Raw genomic sequence first — 13965 nt, 5'->3', positions numbered from 1 at the left:
ACCCTTTTAAGAGCATTTTGGTCTCTCCCCATTCAAAAAAAAGGCTGGTATAGCATGTGTGGATTTATACTGCTCTGGAAAAAATAAGAGACCACTTAAAAATGATGATTTTCTTTGATTTTACCAAATTGAAAACCTCTGGAATATAATCAAGATGAAGATGGATGATCACAAGCCATCAAACTAAACTGATCTGCTGATCTGCTTTTGCACAAGGGGTGGCATAAAGTTACGTAAAAGCAGTGTGTAAGACTGGTGGAGGAGAACATGCCAAGATACATGAAAACAGGGTTATTCCACCAAATATTAATTTCGGAACTCTTAAAACTTTATTAATATGAACTTTTTTTCTTTGCATTATTAGAGGTCTGAAAGCTCTGCATCAGTTTTGTTATTTCAGCCATTTCCCATTTTCTGCAAATAAAAGCTATGAACAACAATGTTCATTTTACTCAAACATATATCTATAAATAGCAAAATCAGAGAAACCTCAGAAAAAAATCAGAAACTGAAGTGGTCTCTTAATTTTGTAGTAACTGCCTGGTGGCATTACTGAGAGAGATGATTTGCCTATTAAGACTTTGATGATAGCCTGCCTCAACTTCCTGAGTCTGAGTATCTGATCTAAAGGAGCAGAAGTAGAGCGAGAGGAAGTTCTGCTTCTGCTTTGCAGTTTTTTTTTTTTTTTGCTGCTTATTAATATGGAATGAAAGTCAGAGAGGAGCAGCAGCTCGATCATGATCAGGGAGCAGCCGATGCCTCCTCAGACTCAGGCAAATAAAGGGGTGCTCCTGCAGCATGGCTAAAAAGCCTGCTTTACCCTCAGGGCTCCACGTATCCTCCACAAATCCTCAGAATCTTCTGCTGGAGAAGGTGCTGCTGAATATTCAGCACATTGCTCTGAGTGTATTTGAATTGAACTGGTTTCTATTCCTGGACAGATCAACAGAACAGAGGAGAAATTGAGATTTTGAGTGTGATAGGCCTGCATGAGGAAAGGCTAGGCAATTTTTTTAATAGACATTAAAAAAGTGTATATTTCTAACTCATTTTTTTTTTTTAAACGTGATGAAAGTAGTGCCTGGGTGATTTTCACGATTAATTTGGTTAATTTGAATTATAGTTTGAATGCAATTTTCTAAATGGAGTAATCGCGATTGTACATTTTATTTGATTTATTTATTTAAATAACAGGGACAATGCACATTAATCTACATTATTATTATTTTTAATAATGTAAATGTGCCAGATTTAGCCAGATGTCTAATTTTCATATGCTGTCCCTGGGCAGGTTGATGTTCTAAAGGAAACCATCTTAAACAACACAGTAGAAGTAATTAAATAAAAACACAGAAGTTACATAAAATACAGAAGAAAACATACAAACATACAGACATTTTATCCTTTCAATCTAAAGTATCCAAAAGTGCCCCTCATTTCTGAAGTGTTTATCCATCTTACCTTGGTTACCTGCACCTCCCACAGACCAACACGCATATTGTCTGATCTATTCATGAAAAATGTTCCAGCACTGTTCCAGCACTTTCGACACAAACACCCGGTGAGATAAAGCATATATTTATCTAGAAATAAATCCTACTGATTATAAAAACTACAGCGTCATCGCTCTCCGGTGAAGATAAATTATTTATTGTGGAAAACAATAATAATCTCTCCTTCAAAGTAGTGATAATATAATATAATCCAGCATCCGTCAGTGTGAGTAACTCCCCGGCTGTCTGTGATCAGCATGGGCTTGAAAACAATGTTTTGAATCATTGAATCATATATATATATATATATAATTGTTTTTATTTTATTTTATTTGAACAGTTTGACTTAACAATAAAAACATAAAAAATAAAAACAATTTATATATATATATGAGTGGTTCAAAACTAGGTTGTCCTGTAAAACATATATATATATATTGTAAAATATATAAATTGTTTTAATTTTACAGGAAACCCTAGTTTAAACAATTTATTCGTCATCTACAGTTTGAGTAGGGTGAATTTTTTTTTTTTTTTAGGCCATAAGAAACATAGAGGAGGTGAAGTATTCAGATAATTGTGATGCTTGAACCACGCAGATTCGCTCATAGGTTGCCAGATCTGTATAGAACTCTTAAGAGAGATTCCTAATTGAATACAGAACCCTCGCTGGGGGGATTCTGACCATAGTCCTAATGTCTGAAGAGACTCATTTGAGTCTCATACAGCAGATAAGTTGTTAGGTTTATGGTAAAACCGGCTGCAGTACTACAGTACAACTGTTCTGTATTTTACTGCATATGATAAATCATGAGATGGAGGTCTTATCATACCCCAATTCTATCCCATTCACTTTGGAATAAAATGTCCATCCTCTTTCACACTTGTAGAATCTTTTGTTTTGCCACATTCATCTTCTATCGTTCTTGTAATCCTGAATGAAGGGAACAGTAGTAAATAATAAAAGGGTAGTTTTTAATATACATTAACATATATTTAATTATTTTAGAACATTTCTATTTGAAGGATAAACTTTTAGGTAGCAGATAGATGTGTTGGATGTGAAGGTGTGAAAGTGCTGGGCTTGTTAAGTATGTGGGTTCAGTGTACTGTATAATATATATATATATATATATATATATATATATATATATATATATATATATGTATTTATAGCAGCAGCTTTATATAGCTGAGCTTTATATTGTACTTGCCCTCTGCCCTGACTGCCCTTTATATTCATGTCACAGCTCTGGGTTCTCCGTTCTGCTTCAGTCATGTTCTTTCCCTGACTGGGAGCGACCTCACTGACCCTCTCCACACCTCACTACCCCAAAACCTGCTCTAGCGGATTTCATCTGACATTCAGTAAAACCCTTTAATATTATTCTTGTATTGTGTCTATTTGCAGTATTTGTAGGCCTACTTCCAAGAGTACAAATCCTGCATTCTCTCAATCACACACCTCTTAACCCTCCATAGCATGGTGTTGCCCTTAAGCAACAAACCACTTTTTGGATTATTACACTGTCCCTTACATTTTTTAATATGTAAAAAAATCTATTTGAAAGCTTATTGAAAGACTATTTTGACTGTTTTATTCCAATTTCCTCTAAAAATAGGTTTTTTTTAATTCCATTAATTTTAATTTAATTATGCAGTTATTCAAGTGGTAAAACGTTTGAGAACAATGTGAATTCTCGATTCTAGAACAGTTAGTCAGAGAGACCTTTCAATAAATGTGTTTGAATGTAGTAGAACATTCTAGAACACTGTGAACAGTGTAGAATATACAAGAACACTTTACCCCATACACACACTGTTCTATAGTGTTCTAATGCCCTTACGCTGTTCTCTAACACTGTACGCCATACCCCAGGAGTCTGCAATTAAATTTGACCGCTGGTCAGATATTTTCCAAGCCATTACGAGGCGGGCCACAAAAAAAAAAATCTGTTTTGGAAAATTAAGTGCAATGGGATGGACTGCTCCAGCCCAGAGGGTTGTTGAACCCAATTGCAGAACAGTTGATCTCAAAGCAGATAAACCCAGGGACGCGGTTCAATACACTAGCGCTGCCCCGGCTAGTGAATTGGGACATGGCCGGGGAAAACCTCCCTTATAAGGAGATAGGGAGCCCAAAAACGGGCGAAAAAAAGGAGAACGGGCGGAAAAAACGAGAGCGGGCGGAAACTAAATTCACACCGAGATGGGGGAGTGATGTAAACAAAAGCTCGCCAGAGAAGCATTTTATATATATTTTTTCATTATCGTTCATTATAGTTTAAACAACCGCCTATTGCCGACCCTTGCCATACACCCACTGTTCTGCTGCCCGTACGATGTTCTTAAACACTGTTGTCCCCACACACACTGTTTTTGTATATTCTAGAATGTTCTTGCACATTCAACAATTTTATTGATAGTTCTTTCTTCAGTCTCAATGTTGTAGAACGTTATATAGAATGTACATCGTTCTCAAAGATTCTATCACATTTACACACATTCCTATTCAGTTCTAGTTCTCTTCCTTTATTTTGTTTTAGAATATTCTTCCCCTTTTCAGACTGGCATAATGTTAATAACAATATTGGTCACTGATGCTGTGATAAATAATTTGGCATCGTCCTGTCATTACAGCTGAGAACAGTGTGTGTTTTACACCTAGATCATTATTTGATATTTGGCAAGAACAAGGCTACCAGACAAGAGATACTGTATAATAGAGAGATAGAAAGAGAGTGAGAAAGAAACAGAAAAAATGGAAAAAGGGACATAGAGACATGCATGTGTCTTCTGAGTCCATCTGTCTGCCTGGGCCCTGCTCTCTCGCTCCTAGCAACCGGTGGCCGTGAGTGTTCTTGGATCGCTGTCCAGCTGCTGATGCACATCTGTGGAGCGCAGGGATGACTGAGCCAAGGTAAATCTGAAAGGGCGAGCTGAACCGGGGATTAATCCCGTGAAGACTGGCTTTGGCTGAGCTCCAGCTGGAGCATGGCCACCAAAGCTGAACAGAGATATCAGTCTAATTACTGCCATGTTTGTTTAACTCTGCCTTTATTTGTTCTGTGTAGGGTTGTGTCCCAATTGCAGGCACACTGATTACAAAAATCCAAATAAAGCATTTCTGTAAATTTAGAAAATCATGAATGGAAAAGGCCAGAAAAAAAAGAAAAGATGAATACTACTTTATACTCCCTATACTGTCCCATACTATTCTATACTATCCCTATATTGCACTGTACCATCCTATAATACCTTATACGTCTCTATTGTCTTTATACTACCATATACTACTCTATACTCCCCATAATACCATGTACTAACTTGCACTAGCATATATATATATAACCCTATATGACCCTATACTACTTCAAAGGTCTCTATATTCTCTATACTACCCTGCACTACTCTACACACTCAATCCTACTCTGTTCTACTCTAGTTTACCATATACTACCCTATACTCCCAATATTACCCTATACTAATATATACTATCCTATAATACCTAATAGTACTCTACTACCAATATTAGCCTGTACTATCCTATACTCTCTATACTAACATATACAACCATACACTACCATATGCTCCATATATTACCCAATACTATTATATTTAGCCTGTACTACCCTTTATACTACCCTATGCCCCCTATACTTTCCTATACTGTCATATAATACTCTATACTCCATATACTGCCCTGTTATTACTTCCCTGCTACTATCTGTCTTACCTTATACTAGCCCATGCTACTCATTATGCTACCTCTTACTGTCTGTACTAGCCTATACTACCATATACTACCCTACACTACCAAATACTACAATACATTACCCTATACTCCCTATATTACCCAGTCCTACCAATTTTAGCATGCTCTCTATACTACCCTATACTCTATTTACTACACTATACTATCTTTTACTTTTCTATACTTTCTGTACTACCAGATACTACTCTGTATTCCCCTGTACTAACCTATACTACCCTATATTACCTAAACTAGAATATGCTACCCTATACAACCTGTTTAAACTATTCTGCTCTATGTACTACTGTATAGTCCTTATACTACCCTGTACTACTCCTTTCTATCCTGTTCTTCCCTATATTTCCCTATAATTCTGTGTACTACCTTATTCTTCCTATACTACCTTACACTAACCTATACTGCCCAATACTACTCTATACTACATATATTAGCCTTTACTACCATATACCCTGTATACTAGCCTATACTACCATAAACTACCCTATACTACCCAGAACTACTCTATACCCCTTTACACTCCCTATACTATTGTATAGTAGAATATACAACCTTATACTACCCAAAATTACTCTATACCCCTTTACACTCCCTATACTACTGTATAGTAGACTATACAACCCTATACTACCCAGTACTACCCTATACATCTTATATTAGCCTATACTACCCCTCTCGTAGTTGTTGGACACAGTGTGACAGAGTGTGGTGGATGTAATTGACTTGGCCTTGCTGCTCCTTTAATGCCAGTAGATTGGCCACCATGCAGTCTGTTATCTTTCCATTGATTCCTGGGATATTTTGTTCAATATTGTCTCAGGTATAATGACAGCATGACCAATTGTAATTTTCTACCCTGTCTGAACAAGCTCAGTGATCTGAACTGCGCTGTCTCCGCCAACCCAATTTGGCCTGAGAATAATACAAACATGAGTGAAAAGACTGAGACAAACAAAGCAATGATTCACTCACCTGGAAATTCTGGGCCGACCCTGATATCTGATCGTTTCTATTTACCTGACTGCTGATGCAAAGACATGTATAACATTTACAACGCTACTTTTCCTTTAGAGAGATATCTAAGCACAGCAGTCCAGCATCACCTGGAGTTCAGATGATATGTTGTCAAATATCAGTTTAAAATACATTTACTGACTCGCTGTTTACTGGGGAAACTGTACAATTGAAAGGAGGCTCTATTACCCTGTTGGGAGCCTCTAGCCTGGATACAAGATGAAGTATGTTTGGGCATGGAGGCATACAGGTTCCATATGGCATCCTACAGCACATTTACTCACAGATGCTGCAGCTTTATCAAGTTTTCACCATTGCTGAGTACACAACATCCATTTCATCCAAAAATATTCTACAATATTAATGTTCTACAATATTGACATTATTTTCACTGTGGGATGGTTCAGCCTAGATTGGAATCGCCCTTGTCTCGGGTTGAGGTGGACTCTGAGACTGTGGACGAAACTGGCCGAGTCCGAGTCCTCTGTCTGAGGTGAAGTTCATTAGAAACTGAACCTTTTTTCTGTTGTTGCTGAACATAAACAATAAAAAAAATGTATCAGTCCTTTCTCTGTAAGCACAAGGAGCGGTAAGTGCAAACTTGCCGGCTAACAAAAACAGTGAGCTAGCTAATATATTAATGTTAGCGGGGAGAGAACTAATGCTAGCAACAAGCTAGCTAACCTTAGTGACCAGCTAACTAACACACTAATATTACCGGGAGAGAACTAAAGCGTGCGACAATTTAGCTAACCTTAGCAACGAGCTAAGTAACACACTAAATATACCGGGGAGAAATGTAAATCTAATGTCAAGCTAGCTAACTTTATCGACAAGCTAGCTAACACACTAATTATACCAGGGAGAGAACTAAAGCTAGCGTCGAGCTAGCTAACCTTAGCAACAAGCTAAGTAACACACTAATTATACCAGGGAGAGAACTAATGCTAGTGTCGAGCTAGCTAACCTTATTGACGAGCTAACTAACATACTAATTATACCAGGGAGAGAACTAAAACTAGTATTGAGCTTGCTATCCTTAACAACGAGCTAACAAACACACTAATGTTACAGGGAGAGAACTGAAGCTAGCGATGAGCTCGCTATCCTTAGTAACAAGCTAACTAACACACTAATGTTACTGGAAGAAAACTAAAGCTAGCGATGAGCTAGTTAACCTTAGCGACAAGCTCAGAAGTTTGTTTGCTGCTGGTTGTAAATCAAAATGTTTCTTTTTATTTTTATAGTTTTTTTGTGCAAATCGTTATAGTAAAATTAAATGAAATTTGATTCACTTGACTTCATGTGGTGACTTCTGATTAAGTTTTCGAAGAGACAGATTAAGAATCATTTTAATAAATAGAGAAGATACTTTATTGTTTTTTTGTTTTTTTTAATCTGGGTCTGCCTTGGTCTCGGTCTCGTTTTTTCCAGTCTCGGTCCCTGACTCAGACTCGAACACTAAGACTCAACTCTATCGATTTTGACTACAACACTAATGGTAACTCTGTATTGTAGAGCTTGTTGTTGACAATGGTTAGTAAAGTAATCTGTTGTTCATGTGGTTCTATCAGCTATGGTTGAATGATGGTTTTTGATCCAGTGCGTCTGAGGGATTGAAGATCACTGGTGTTCAGCTTAGACTTGAGCTGTTACCCTTTACACACTGAAATTCCTCCTGATTTCTTGAATGGTTTAATAATAGTATGGGTTATAGACAGTAGGGGTGTGCCATATCGAATCGTATACAGTAATATCGCCAACATTTTTGAATATCGTGAACAATATTATACCCTAAAATATCGTGCCAAATCACCCACCCCTAAATTATCACATTAGGGTACAACTTTTTTGCTGTTTTTAGCAAAAGAAAAATTCACACAGTTCTCATTTCCTATAATATATGTACTAGAAACAGATTATATCTGTCCAGTATCGTTTATTTTACTTTAACCCTGGATATATGGAGATATTCGGAGTGTATTATTAGTGTCATGACATTCTGGATAATTTACTTCTGTTTCCAATCTGATAAAATTATTAGTATAATTAATAGTATTTTAATATTTTAATAGTATTTTTTTTTTATCTCAGGGGTGTGCCATATCATATCATATGCAATAATAAAATTGAATTTTCATTTTGTTGCTTAAACAATTTTTCAATGTTAAAGTAAATGTGAGAAACACTGTATAAATAATAAAAAAACATTAGCTATGATTTTAGTTATATAAGATATATAACTTTTTTTATATGCATTATTTATTTAGAATAGTAATAAAGGTTTGAGCAATCTGTCTTTAAGCATTAGATCAGTATAATTTTTTTTTGTTGAATTAATGGGAATCAGGGAAAATAGCGAAATCAGTCTGTAGTAACACTAAGCAGGGCTGTGTGCCGTAACTGGCTTCACAGTGTGTTATTTTAGAATAGGTGTTATTTCAGCAAACGCTGCTGTGAAATGGAGTAATTGGGGAATCTGGGATGGTGTCGTTCTAAACAGCAGTGGCCCATTTTTTATTAATCACAGTTTCTAATACACTCACACCAGCACAGATTACACTGTTACTGCAAAATCTTACACTCCTAACACTACTGACACTCCACCAGACTGGATCAGAACTCCGCACCACGCTGAAAGTAGCATGTAGCACAGCGATACCATGGTGATGACTGAGAGCAGAGCTCCGATCAACAAGAAATGAACGTACAGTTCTCATTCCCACTTAAAGGAGAAACCTGGTGTTAAATGGACTTGGGTTGTAGTGAAACATGAAAATGACTAAAAACTTTTGTGGAATAGCCTACCTTTGTTCACGCTCAGCGTTCCATAAAACAGCACTTTTAGCCGATGCTCCCAACAGGCTTACAATGCTAATGATAAGGGCATAGAGTTGTTCATGCAAAATCATGACTATTTTTACACCATTAACAAGCTAAAAGTAGCTCCACACTTCATTAGTAGAATTCTGAGGGTCCTGATATTTAAAAGAGACACTTAGAGCTTTAAAAGTTTACAGGAAGTTTATTAAGGTTTATATGAATCAATACTGTATTGTTGAATCTAAAAATCTATTTTTAAACCCTCCTCCACTATAGATTTACTTTTTTACCTTTGCATATCAGCCCAAAAATGGTGAAAAAAATCAGCTCAAACTTCACAGCAATGCTTCAAAATCCCATAGAAAGTCTTCCCAGGACAGTAGTGACTCCTAATAAAAGCCTTTTCCCACAAATCCCAGGCCAGTTTCTCGTGCGTTAGCTTGAGTTAGCGATAAACAGTGCAGTTGTTAGATTAGCATCGCAGACCACCGTCTCTCGACGTGATCCGTCAGCCCAGCGCTGACACTTCCTCTCCCTGTACTGAGCGCGCTCCTCCGGACCGTGCTGATTGGATTAAGATAGGGCCGTGCACATGTTGGAGCAGCTGTTAGGAAGTAGAGATTGTGCATCTGAGGGAATGAAGTTAGTGCTTCATTATAAGAGCCGTTTCACTGGCAGTCCGGTTCTCAACGCTCCATGAATCTGGGTTTGGGGGCAGTAATCCAATAAGGGTCCTCCACGCCTGTCTCCAGGGACTGGACAGCCATCATTCACCATGAGCTACGATCCGGTGCCGCTGCAACGTCCCTATTCCGAGACACAGCACTTCCACCATTAGCCGCACTGGTTCTGATCTGATGGCACCAGAGAGACCCGGCGGTGGACAAAGGCCAAACATCCTGAAAACATCCTGTTCCTCTTATAAAACACAGCCTGAATAAAAATAGAGAGTTTATTTATATCCCTCTATTAATTTGAGAGGCGGATAGATGTCTGGACGGATGGATGGCTGGGTGAATGGATGGGTGGCTAGATATATAAATGCATGGATGGCTGGATGGATTTTTGGCTGGATGGAAGGCTAGCTGGGCCAATGGATGGATGGATGGATGGCTTAATGAATGGATGGATGGATTGTTGGCTGGATGGATGGCTAGCTGGGCCAATGGATGGATGGATGGATGCATGGATGAATTGATGGATGGATTGTTGGCTCGATGGAGGGCTAGCTGGGCGAATGGATGCATGGATGGATGGATGGATGGATGGATGGATGCATTGTTGGCTGAATAGAGGGCTAGCTGGGCGAATGGATGGATGGATGGATGGCTGTATGGACGCATTGTTGGCTAGATGGAGGGCTAGCTGGGCGAATGGATGGATGAATGGATGATGGATGCAAGAATGGATGGATGCATTGTTGGCTGGATGGAGGGTTAGCTGGGTGAATGGATGGATGGATGGCTTAGCAGATGTGTGGATGGATGGATTGGTGACTGGATGGATGCATGAATGAATTGATTTTTCTGTTTAGCACAGTCTCACCACATAAATCACTCTCATCATTAAATGCAGTTCTAGAATATTCTCAGTCCATTTGCATGAGAATCATCAGCAGTGCAATCTCTTCATTTACATTGTTCTCATTCACACACTTCAGAATATGTTTAATTAGCATTTACACAGTTTTTCTATTTTCTAGAACTCAGAACTCAGACTATACTTCATTTCACTCTGCTTGCTGTGTCTGGAGTTTAATCCGGGTCATTGAGTTCATGCGTACCTGGCATTTCAGTGACCTGTCTCTCAGACCCGTGATTGATCTGTAGTGCTGGAGATCTGCTCTGGTCTTGTTCTGTGGGATTCATCTAAAAGCTAAAGACCCGGCCGCAGGACGCCCACTCACAGCTGTTACCCACAGTGCACGGCACCCACTGAACCACAATGCTCCCTCTGTTCTACACACTGTGTCTGATAGAAGAATGACCAGACCTGATATGCTTTTGGAAATGCGATATATTACCTTATATTAGGACACAAATAACCTATCGATGCACACTCACTGCATATTCATGCTGGATGAAAAATACTCCACATTTACTACTTTCAGACTGTAAAATCTGTAAACATGGCAAATATATATAATAATTCGTATATGGATTCAATTTTATTCACAATTATTACTCTCAGACTATCATACTGAATTAAAATCACTACGCATCTATTAATATCAGACTGTAAAAAAAACACAAGCTACAGTTTCATATTGAAATTCAATCAATTTCTAGTTATTACAGTCAGACTATAAAATATATAGAGTGCAGATTTATACTGGAATAAACCACAGTTAGGAATAAACCACACTGTCAGACTGTTAAAAATATGCACACTGCAAATTCATACTGGATTAAAATCCCTCCGCAACTATTAATGTCAGACTTAAATCAAAACAAGTTGCAGTTTCATATTGAAATATAATGAATTCCTAGTTAGTTACTGTCAGACTGTAAAATATACAGACTGCAGATTCATACTGGAATAAAATGACCACAGTTAGTTTTGTCAGACTGTAAAAACAACGCACACTGCAAATTCATGCTGGATTCAGCTCACAACACAATTACTTCAGCCCCAGTAAAATCGTGCATTCATAGTTGATTAGATGCTTTCAACCAGCTAAGAAAGTATAAAGACTGCAGATTCACACTGGATTAAAATCACTCCACAATCACCACAACCACATTTAAAATGACACACTGCAGATTAATGTTGGATTACAATCACTCCACAATCACCACAACCACATTTAAAATGACACACTGCAGATTAATGTTGGATTACAATCACTCCACAATCACCACAACCACATTTAAAATGACACACTGCAGATTAATGTTGGATTACAATCACTCCACAATCATCACTATTACCCTTAAAATGACACACTGCAGATTCATACTGGATTAAAATCATTTCACAGTTATTACTCCCAGACTTTTATACACTACATATTCATACTCAATTAATACTAAATGATAATGTACACACCCTGCAGATTCATACTGGGTTAAGATCACTCCACAATCATCAAAACCACACTTAATATTACACTTTGCAGATACATACTGGATTTATATCACTCCACAATCATCACTACCACACTTAAAATTACACACTGCATATTCATACTGGATTAAAATCACTCCACAATCATCACTACCACATTTAAGTGACACACTGCAGATTCATACTGGATTAAAATCATTTCACAATCATCACTACAGCGCTTAAAATGGTACACTGCAGATTCATACTGGATTAAAATCATTCCACATACATTACAGTCATGCTGTAAGTACTTCAAACAAACTACAAATTCAGAATGCAGATTAATACTAGATCAAAATCTCCCCACCATTATTATCTTGACCTCATTTTCAAGCCATAACTCTTAATATCAAATCAAATATATCTTTATAGCAATATATTTTTGTTAATATGTAAATACTACAAAGATTAATATGTAAACATGCACTAGTGATGCTGTGTTGCCCTGCGCTCGTCTTTTCTTTGTGAAGGGAAAGTTTGGCTCAGTTTTATTACAGAGAGAGATAAGTCTGCAGAAGTTCAGGCTTTGAAAAGGTTCAATCACAGAGGACATTCATTCAGAAAGCCGTCATTCAGCCTTTCTCCCTTAATTAACAGTGTTTCTGCTCGGCAGCGGCGGCTTGGAGAATTTCAAGCAGCTTTCCTTTTCTTTCTCTTTCTCTTTCTTATTCTTCCTGCTGCTGTGCTATATTCATTTTTAGCAGTGGGATTGGAGGCAGCGCAGTACAGCTGCAGCCGTCCCCAGTCCTCCAGTCCTCCAGCTGCTCCGAGACGAGCTGAGCTGTGACTTAATGAACCCCACTCAATTAATGATGTGTACAGACATTTTAAAGCACTTTCCTGACCTGGAATATTAAACGACCTTTTTACCAGGTAATGTTCCAGTAAAGAAAAGGCCTCTCATTAGCATGATTAAAGAAAAAAGCTCTGCATAACATCACTGAATTATTATAATAACAGAAAATATTCAGTTTAATCCATATATAGGCAATCATAGAAGACCAGAAATTCTAAAAGCACTCTGAAGTCTTCTTTAGTTTTGAATTAAGCTATCAGGCTAATGTAACACTGCAATTTGTTATTTAGGTGTTTCTGGTTGGTTGCTAAGCAGTTGCTGTGAAATAGGTGGAATCGGTTGCTAAGGTTTTCACTGAATATGCGGTGATCAGTTGATCAGTGGTTTCTATGTTATTTTTTTCTTAATTAATTGCTGAGGTATGGCTAAGTGGTTGCTGTGGTAATGGATTTGTTGCTAAGGTGGTTGACATGGTATAGGTATATATAAGGTGTGGCTAAGTGTTTGCTATGTATGGTAATTGGTTGGTCACTAAGGTAATGTCAAAGGTGTCAAAAGTATTCCTATTATAAATACTAGGGTTTAAAATACTTTTATAAAAGTTTTAGTATCAAATCAAACGTTTTACTCAAGTAAAAGTGTAAAAGTGCAGCTTTCGGAACACTTGCAAGTATAAAAGTAAAAGTAATTTAAGGGGGTAAATGCCATTAAGAATAAAAGCTTAGTCCACTACAACCCCCCCTCCCCAAAACACATTTTTCTATAGGCCATAATGACTATAATTTGATATTAAAATGTTAATGTAGATAAATTTGGGATGCACTAGGCTGCCTGTTTCAGTTGCATATGTGCCGATTGAAAATGAATGCATTTTATTACAGTGTAAATATGACAAAAAAGCTTAGTTGGGACATTTCTAGAGCTTGAGTACTCTTGAGTCTCTGCACTGATCATGTTC

At 37.6% G+C, this 13965-nt stretch overlaps 1 protein-coding gene across 1 annotated transcript in view; it reads left to right on the top strand.

Moving 5' to 3' along the window:
* The window catches only part of LOC103031966 (proton myo-inositol cotransporter), a 122141-nt gene that overhangs the window by 59522 nt on the left and 48654 nt on the right, over positions 1–13965 (top strand). The window lies entirely within an intron of this gene.

This window comes from Astyanax mexicanus, chromosome 2, assembly GCF_023375975.1.
Source record: "Astyanax mexicanus isolate ESR-SI-001 chromosome 2, AstMex3_surface, whole genome shotgun sequence".
NCBI lineage: Eukaryota > Metazoa > Chordata > Actinopteri > Characiformes > Acestrorhamphidae > Astyanax > Astyanax mexicanus.
The sequence above is the reverse complement of the archived record's forward strand: the minus strand, read 5'-3'. Positions and strand labels throughout refer to the sequence as shown.